Source organism: Octopus sinensis, unplaced genomic scaffold, assembly GCF_006345805.1.
Source record: "Octopus sinensis unplaced genomic scaffold, ASM634580v1 Contig16561, whole genome shotgun sequence".
NCBI classification, from domain to species: domain Eukaryota; kingdom Metazoa; phylum Mollusca; class Cephalopoda; order Octopoda; family Octopodidae; genus Octopus; species Octopus sinensis.
The window spans coordinates 17,411-27,500 of NW_021834434.1; the positions used below are offsets into that span (position 1 = coordinate 17,411).

The window sequence follows — 10,090 nt, forward strand, 5'->3', positions numbered from 1 at the left end:
ATAAACAAAAGACGAAGGCAGGTGGAGTACAAACAAATAATGTATTAGTATGGCGCTCAGGAATAGAAATAGAAAAAGTCTTTTACGTTTCGAGCCTACGCTCTTCGACAGAAAGATACACAGAAAAGAAACAAGGAGAGAAAATAATTGCGTGTAGGGGCTAACGAACCAACATATATATATATATATATATATATATATATATAGAGAGAGAGAGAGAGAGAGAGAGAGGGGGGCTTATGAGAGGTAAGGGTGTCAATAAGACCCAAAGGTGTCAAGTAATGCTGGGTAAGTGCAATGGACAGCCTATAGCTAAGCTCCAGGTTCGGTGATAATGCGAATGAGGAGTCCAACGTAGGTCATATATCAGCATGTGTATATATCAAAAATTTTTTCAGAATGAGATAGAAGTCCAAGGCTGTGAAAGATTTTAGAACATTTATAAATAGGTCTTACAGCTGTTTCCGGGATATTTTATATATCCCTGCATCGGAGACGGTGTGAGAAAATAGTTAAGAAATAGTTATTTTAGATAAGATATGAAATAGAAAGTGGAGGAATGAAAATAGACGCGAGATATGCAGGGATATTGCATCTGTAGATCCATTATTTAGACAGAATGGTATACATATAAAATTCCAATAACTTGTGAGTAAGTTCCAATTCCAATACTATTGGACAAACGGATTAAGTCGATAATATCGACCCCAGTGCATAACTGGTACTTATTTAATCGACCCCGAAAGGATGAAAGGCAAAATCGACCTTGGCGGAATTTGAACTCAGAACGTAGCGGCAGACGAAATACTGCTAATTTCGTGCGGCGTGTTAACGTTTCTGCCAGCTCGCCGCCCTCACCTTTTTTATATTATTACCTATGTCCAAAGGAAAGAATTAAAATACACAATTCTCAAATTTGGATTGATATATGACGATCAATCTAGTGAGTGCGTGACGCCCAGTCAATCAGTGAATCAAACCAACTAAGATTTATTATATTGGTTTCAAACTTTTGTACAAGGCCAGCAATTTCGGGGGAGGGGTTAAGTCGATTAAATCAACCCCAGGACTCAATTGTTGCTTATTTTATAGCCCCCGAAAAGATGAAAAGCAAAGTCAATTCCAGTGACACTTGAACTCAGAATGCAAAGTCGGAAGAAATGCTGCTAAGCATTTTTTCCGGAACGGTAACGGTTCTGCCAGCTCGCCAGGTTAAACTAAGTATCATATAATAATGGTTTCAAATTTTGGCACAAGGTCAATAACTTCGAGGGAGGGGTAAATGAATTACATCTACTCCAGTGCTCAACTGGTACTTATTTTATCGATCCTGAAAGGATGAAAGACAAAGTCAACCTCTGAAGTTCTGACAATTCTGCCACCTCACCACCTTAAAGTAATCTATAAGTAATCTATAAGTAATCTATAGGCGCAGGAGTGGCTGTGTGGTAAGTAGCTTGCTAACCTCACTGACAGAAGAGTGACTTTACCTACCGTACTACGGTTTGGACGCGTTTTCTTCCCGGTAAGAGTTTTGCTGTGTTGTTAATTGTTGAATTCCTACTACTGAAAATTTGCCTTTAAACGTTGCTGAACTGTCTTGTTCTCCGGTTTTACCGGGAAATAATTGAATAATTTCTTACCGTTGAACTGTTAGCCACTGTGGCTTTTTATTTACGTGACTATATATAGTCCTGCCAGACTATTTTCGTGCCCCTCCCCCGAATGGGGGTGGGAATTGGAATTTTGAACTGCTTTTTTGAACTACTTTGGAAGAAAAACTTTCTATAGGTTTCCCAGTTTTGTGGGAAACCAATACTCGTAATTTTTGTGTTGTCTAATTTCAACAGAATAATGTCTGTTGAAATTATTCACGAAAGTAGTGCTCTTGAGGAGAGCAATGTTAAAAAATTTTCTGAGGTAGCCGCAGTGGCTACCGAGAACATTGACATCGATGACAACCAGCTCGTCGAGCTATTTAAAAGAATGCAAGAGGAGGGTGGTGATGTTAAAATATCACCCTCCGCCAGTATCGTAGAGACCGAGAAGCGGACCGTAGTGTTTAAAACTTTCTGTCCACAAAGCAGAAGGTTCAAACACTTTGAAAAAAGCACCACCGAGAAATGCCTGTCCCCGATTTGGAAGGACATCGTGTACGTCGCCAGGGGACGGGCATATGCACTGTGGATGTCCGCTTCTCGGGGGAAGACATGGCCCGCGGGCATTCTGTGAACCCCCTAAAAACCAAGGAGGTGGTACTTTTCCCAAGCTATAGGGGACGCAGGACGTCCCGGGTCAGGATTGTAGAAGCCCCGCCGGAAGTAGATCCGGTAGAGGTAGTGGCCGCCCTGTTATATAAAAGGGCGGACAAAATAAAAATACTAGAAGTAACATGCTCTACCCCTCGATTTTGGCTCGGGCGTAACATTAATATATTAATTCAAGGAACAGCGGAGGACCTGCAGCTCCTTCCTGAGAGGGTGCTCGTGGGCGAGAACGTAGCCCTCAGAGTACAGGTCGAAGGCCGAAAACCCACCTGTTACGCCTGCGGCAAAAAGGGCCACATTCGTGTAGACTGTCCAGACAAGCAAAAGAAACCGCAGACACCAGGCCCCTCAGATAATAAAAAAGTCCCTACCCTTGCAAACACACCTACCCCTACAAAAAAAAAAAATCCCACTCCTGCTGTTACGGTGCCAACCCCAAAACAGACTGAAGAAAAAACCCAGCCCTCGCACTCACAAACCCCTACACTATTAAAACCTCCCACCCCCCTAAAAACTGCGGCGCCTACCGAACAAACTATTGCTACCCCAGACGATACCATGGAGGTATCAGAGGGGGGATTTACACCAGTTCGTAAAAGAATTCGTGCAGCATCCCCGTCCACATCCCCTACAAAAAATAATAAAAACAAAGACACACCACAGACACGGAAAAAAAAATCCCGCTCAACTGGCCCAGAAAAAGAAGACAAAAAAGAAAATGAACTCATATTAATTGAATTCGACACACAAGACAAATACATAAACGATATTGTGGTTCAGCATCAGTCAGCAAGACTGTACAACAAATACAAAGATCGAAATAGACACGCGTGGATTGCGGAAACAACGTTCAAACAATTAAAAGACAGACACCCAAACGCCATCCGGCATATCGCGAACTTGCCGGACTATCTGAAGAAAGAGGAGAAAGAAGGGGCCCACAAACGTGTGGTGAGGTCGGCCCCCACCTCTCCAACGAAATGTAAGTAGAACTTTTACTTTTTGTAATGGCTTCGCTTAACCTTGGTTGTTTAAATGTGCGTGGTTGAGTCGAAGTGGAAGCAGGCTTGTTTCCTCGACGACCTCAGATCACATGATATACATGTGATGGTTGCTACAGAGACCAAGCTGGACAGCCTGCAAACCTTCTCGCCTCTCCTGAATGGCTACGAGAAAATCATGTCTCCTGGCCAGACCGGAGGGCGAGGGGGCGTAGTGGTACTGATCCGTAAAGACTTGGCTCTACAGACAAGTACAGTCTATGTAGACCCAGAAGGTGGGCTGGTCGTCCTTGATGTGACATACAGCAGTAAGGCCTTCAGGTTGATCGGACTCTATGCCTTGTGCTAGAGGTTTCCAAACTGATTTTTATCGGCGCCTAGAGGCTTTCTCGTGACGTCGAAGGCTTTAGTGATATTAGGGGACTTTAACGCTATCGTTGACATACACATCGATAGCGTTGGCTCGATCTATAGGAAAGTGAACTCACGTCTCGTGGATCTGCTTAAGCGGTTTCAGCTAGCAGATCGTTACAGACTTGACCATCCGAACGTCCCAGAGTGGACCTGGATGAGTGGCGACGGAAGGTTCAAGTCTTATCTAGACAGGATAGTGATAAGAACTAGAGATAAGTCTAGTTTTAGTTGTCCACAGCTCGTCCAGGTGCCCTATACTGACCATAGAATGGTCACGTGTAGACTGGACATAGATAGCACACTTAAGATAGGAACCGGCTACTGGAAGCTGAACAAGTCTATTTTGACACGCGAGGCATACCGTAGCCGGATTAAGGTGTTAGTGCAGAGGGCGTTAACCGGAGCCGTGGTTAATAACCGGTGGTGGTTCACCCTCAAAAGAGCCATTCGATTCGAGTCCATTAGATTTAGTAAACAACTAAGACTAGATAGGGCTAGAATAGAAGGGCAACTAGTTAAGAACTTAGAGGAGGCGTTGAGGTTGGGCTCTGCATCTCACATTTTAGCGGCGAGAACGGCATTAGACCGTCACCTCAAAACAAAACATGAGGGATGTAGAGTCCAGGCTAAAGTACGAGCATTGGGCCGTGAGGGAATAATGTTGCCGGATTGGCCCGTACGATAGAAACATAGCGTGGAAACGATGCCACAATTGGGTCTCTTGTTGATGAAAACGGATGCACGATCAAGAAGCGGGACGAGATGTGTGAGGCACTTCACAAGCACTTCGCCGAGTTGTTCGGGAGGTGCGGGACGCTGGATCATGGTGAGGCCCTTAGGGACTTCCTGTCTGGTGGCCCGCGCCTCTCGACACGAGAGGCTCAGTGCTGTGAAGGGCCAATCACAGCCGAGGAAGTAATCGAGGTATTGGGCAAGTGCCCCGGGGAGAAGTCGCCGGGTCTCGATGGTCTGCCCTATGAATTTTATAGAAGTATGCCAGACTTGTTCGGGCACCTGCTGGCTAGCGTCTACGTCAACTGGCAGCAGAATGGGAGAATTCCCAAGTCTGCGAGCCGGGGGGCGGTGACGTTGATCAGGAAGGACCCGAACAAGGGGGACGAGATAGGGAACTTCAGGCCCATAACTCTGTTAAACACAGAGTTAAAGATTCTGGCCAAGGTGCTAGCAAAAAGGTTGGCGCGGGTCGTGGACAAGCTTGTCGGGGAAGCGCAAACGTGCGCTATCCCCGGCAGAACGATCCACGACAATCTCCACCTTATACACTACTCCTTAGAGAGGGTGGGGAAGCTTTCTGGCGCAGGGGGAGCACTGGTACATTTAGACCAGTCCAAAGCATTTGATAGGGTCGACCATCGGTACCTGGCGGCGGTCCTCGGAGAGGCTGGTCTAGGCCCGACCTTTCGCGGTTGGATCGCTGCTTTGTATAGCGACATCGAGTGTGTAGTCAAGGTGAACGGTTCCTTTTCGAAGCCGTTCAGGATCGAGCGTTCAGTTCGTCAAGGGTGTCCCCTGTCCTCGCTCCTATACGTATTGGCTCTTGAGCCTTTGCTGCGGAAGTTGGAGGCACTAGGGGGCGCGCCGCATGATCTATGGTGTGGAAGAGGAGCTACGGCGTATGCGGATGACACCTCCATCATCGTGGCAGACAAAGGCCAGCTTCCAGTGGTGGAAGAGGCCATCAAAAGCTACGAGGCGGTGGCAGGAGCAAAGGTTAACAAGGACAAGTCGGTCGGTTTGCAACTCGGCACCTGGAGGGGCAAGCCGATGCCGTCCAATAACGTCGTAGGGCGTTGGACGGAAGGTCCTGTTAAGCTGCTCGGAGTCTGGTTCGGGCCAGGCCTCCAGATTGAGAAAAATTGGAGTGAGGTGGCCAACAAGGTGACCGCTCTAACCCAGACCTGGTCTGGGCGGGCGTTATCCCTGCTAGGGAAGGCGGAGGTGGTGCAGATGTTTATAGCATCAGTAATCACCTACCGTCTGACCGTGGTGCCTTGCCCCGATTTGTGGCTGAACAAGTTGGAGAGAATCCTTTTCCGATTTTTGTGGAAAGGAGGAAAGCCACTTGTAAAGCGCTCTGTCTGCTGCCAGAAACCGCTAAAGGGTGGGCTAGGGATGCCTTGGCTGAGGATGCGAAAACTCGCGTTAAGGTTGAGGCACCTCTGGCTTTACCTGGATGGAGAGCAGGTGTGGTCGCCGCACGTCCGGTTCTACCTTCCCCAGTTAACATCCCTAACGGACATCGGTGCATGGATCAAGCGGAGACCTAAACTGAGTGAATGGCATTTGGAGTGCCGTCAGGCGCTCCAGCTACTATCTCGGGTGGGCAACGCCGGCAACAGGAGTTCCACCACGGATTTCTATAGTGGGTTAGTGGAGATTAAGTCCGAAGACGCCTTGAGGGAGACCCTGGGCTACGATGAAAATCAGTTGATCAACCTGTTCCGGAGGACGTTCGGACCGGGGTATCTGGATAATTACCAGAAATCCCTAGCCTGGCAGTGTTTCCGTGCGGCTTTACCTGTTCGCGACAAGCTGTCAAGGCACGGTAGTGCCGTCTCGCCGACATGCCCGCGATGTGAGCAGGATAGGGAGACCGTCTTGCACGCATTCGTGGAGTGTCCGGAGTTATCGGGACTGATAGCTTTTGTTGAACAACTGTTGTCAGTGATGGGAAGAGTACAGCTATCAGCTGAGTCTATCATCGAGATTGTGCCGCCCCCTTTCCTTAACAGGGAAAGAAAGGCTTGTTTTTTCTGTGTAGTAGCCATACTGAAAGAAACAGTATGGAAGACGCGTACGAAAGGTATAGTGACAGGCACCTTTGTCTCCGGCCAGGGGTTGATTAACTTTTTTAGTTACCACCTCAGTAGCAAAATCAGGCTGGAGAAGAGGTGTCTGTCACGAGATATGTTTGTGAAAAGATGGAAGCCTGTGGCATACAAGATGGGTATGTTTGGCACCAGGTAAGTGTGACCGGATCAGAAAGTAAAGGTTCTACCCGGATGGCTGGGTGTCCGTCCTTCGACATGATCATTAATATTTTTAAACATTGCCTTCGTAAAATTCATTGTTTATAATCTTATCCGTAATTTCATTCGAAAATTGTAACTGTGTTAAGCTACTTCACCCTTTATATTTGTCTGTCCTTGTTTGTCCCCTCTTTGTAAATGCCTAAATGGCAAATTATATGAAATAAAGTAGCTTGCTAACCAACCACATGGTTCCGGGTTCAGTCCCACTTTTGGCATCTTGGGCAAGTGTCTTCTGCTATAGCCCCGGGCCGACCAATGCCTTGTGAGTGGATTTTACTTGTTTCAGAGGATTTTCTTGGACGCTGTGTTCACCTGGCACGAAAGTGCTCCTAAAACCCCAGTCTTTCTGCTTGTAGTGCTTGGACATAGCCCGACTGTCCCAGAGACAGAGAAAGCAACAGTACTTTGTGAAGACCGCTTGCATACCCATAAGGAGTCCAATGAGTTTGAGGTCCCCGCAGAGACTCCACTGGTACTGGTTGAACTTGACAGCTTCCAACAAAAGGAGCTCCATATTGTCATACGAGTACTTCAGATGGGCACACACATACGTGAATTACTCTTTTACTCTTTTACTTATTTCAGCCAATTGACTGCGGCCATGCTGGAGCACCGCCTTTAGTCGAGCAAATCGACCCCAGGACTTATTCTTTGTAAGCCTAGTACTTATTCTATCGGTCTCTTTTGCCGAACCGCTAATGTTACGGGGACGTAAACACACCAGCATCGGTTGTCAAGCGCTGATGAGGAGACAAACAAACACAAATATATATACATATATACGACAAACACACATATATATATACATATATACGACGGGCTTCTTTCAGTTTCCGTCTACCAAATCCACTCACAAGGCTTTGGTCGGCCCGTGGCCATATGGTTAATAAGCAATCTTCTTACCACACAGCCACTCCTGCGCCTATCAAATTGTCGCAAAATCATAATGTATATCTCAAAAGCTAGCTTTGAGTGAAAACTGGTTTTGTATCTGAAATCAGCACCCCAAAATTAGGCTAGAACAACTATTTTTATGTTTGCCTCAGTTTCTCTGAAAACCAGTATAACCAAGTATGTTCAAGCCACAACTATCCCGTTCTTTTTTCTTTTTTAAGTAAATCTAAAACCATGTCTGATTTGGCCTTCTCTTTTAAGATGGTAACAGCGTAAGTTGAGAGAATCTGGTGGTTATTTCTAGCAAGCTGCGTGACTGATTATTTTTCACGCGTTAACAGCTTTTCATTCAAACTAACTAAAATTGTCTTTTACAACTGGTACATATATTTTATCATCACTTTCAGCTAAGAAAATAATTGCATACACTTATATATACATTTGTATATATTCAATGTTGGTGTTACGACACGTCATAGTTTTTGGAGAAAGAAAACTCCATTAAGATTGGAGTTCACTTCTACAATGACTAAATACCAATCATGACAAGTATGTATGGAAATATATTTTTACCAGTGTTATTAATAACAGATTACGAAACATTTGTAATAAAGTGATAGTTAAACAATATTATTGTTATTGATAATGTATATCCATTGCAAATGTACAAATGAGAAATTAATTTAATTTAACTTTAATGAAATAAATATTTAAAAAATATTTGTATTCATTTTATTATTTCGTATAAGCACCACGAAATTTAAATAAAGGAAGATTATAAATATTCTACTTTTGTAACATTATAGTATTAATATATTCCACCTGCGCGTATAATTTGTGCTCCTGCCTAGAGAATTGTTTATTTATGGCTAGAAAGCTCCAGGGAGAACTGAATATATTACCTTGCTACAACGACGGGATACATATAATAAACCTTTCAACAGGTAACCAGATACTCTGTCAATTCGACTATCGCTGAACCAGAGAGCCAGGAGTTCGTTTCCATGTTACTCATTGTAATATGTATATTCATTTAATTTACTCGAAATATCAAATTTCTTGAGCTTAAACATTATAATGGCTTTACTCAACGGCAATAAAAGACATCTGCTGCAATAGGAAACCATCTAAATGCAATTTTCTATTGTGCACACATTGGTGATCGCACACACACACACACACACACACACACACACACACACACACACACACACACACACACACACACACACACACACACACACACACACACACACACACACACACACAAACACACACACACATACAGACACAGAGTTACATACATATATTCATATACATATACATGAGTTCTATGAATATGTATGTATGCATATATATGCTGGAATGTATACGCATTTAAATAGACGTACGCACACATATGTGTATATATGTGTATGTGTGGCTGTATGGTGAGTGTGTGTAATTGTGTGTTTGTGCGCGTTTGGATGTGTGTGATTGGGTGCGTGATCTTGCAGTATTTCCTTTTTGTTATATAAAAAAACCTTTAAAATTTATTAATGCAGAACATATTTGCTAAACTTTTGAACTGATGGTTAGTTCTTAGTTTATTCCGCCAAGGTCGACTTTGTTTTTCATCCTTTCAGCGTCGATAAAATAAGCCCCAGGGGAGCACCGGGGTCGATTATCCCCAACTCACTAATGTCGCCGACCATGGGCCAATATTTGAAACCACTTTTTTTTATTTGTTTGTTTCAGTCACTTGACTGCGGCCGTGCTGGAGCACCACCTTTAGTCGGGCAAATAGACGCATGTATGTATGTATGTATGTATGTATGTATGTATGTATGTATGTATGTATGTATGTATATTCTTTTATTCTTTTACTTATTTCAGTCATGTCATTTGAATGCGGCCATCCTGGAGTCGAACAAATTGACACCATAACTTATTCCTTGTAAGCCTTGTATTTTTAGGGGATGTAAACCCACTAACATCGATTGCCAAGTGATAGTGGGGGGATCAAAAACAGACACAAAGACACACACACACACACACACACACACACACATACATACATATATATATATATATATATATATATATATATATATATATATATATAAGACGAGTTTCTATCAGTTTCCGTCTACCAAATCCACTCACAAGGTTTTGGTCAGACCGAAACTATAGTAGGAGATATTTGCCCTAGGTGCCACGCAGTGGGACTGAACCCCAAATCATGTGATTAGGAAGTAAACTTCTTACTACTCTATATGTACGATGAGTTTCTTTCAATTTCCGTCTACCAAATCCACTCACAAGGCTTTGGTCGGCCGGAGGCTATAGTAGAAGACACTAGCCCAAGGTGTCACGCAGTGGAACTGAACCCAGAACCATGTGCTTGGGAAGCATGCTTCTTACCACACAGCTGCGTATATATGTAATGTATGCATATTGTTACGTATAGATATATAAATGT

At 44.1% G+C, this 10,090-nt stretch overlaps 1 long non-coding RNA gene across 1 annotated transcript in view; it reads right to left on the reverse strand.

Moving 5' to 3' along the window:
• Positions 1-1,224: 1,224 nt before the first annotated feature.
• Positions 1,225-10,090, reverse strand: part of LOC118761704 — a 17,815-nt gene continuing 8,949 nt past the window's right edge. Inside the window, exons 2-3 of the long non-coding RNA XR_004997576.1 lie at positions 3,998-4,003; positions 1,225-1,358 (exon numbers count right to left, since the gene is read on the reverse strand). This is a non-coding gene — a long non-coding RNA (uncharacterized LOC118761704). The remainder of the gene's footprint in view (positions 1,359-3,997; positions 4,004-10,090) is intronic.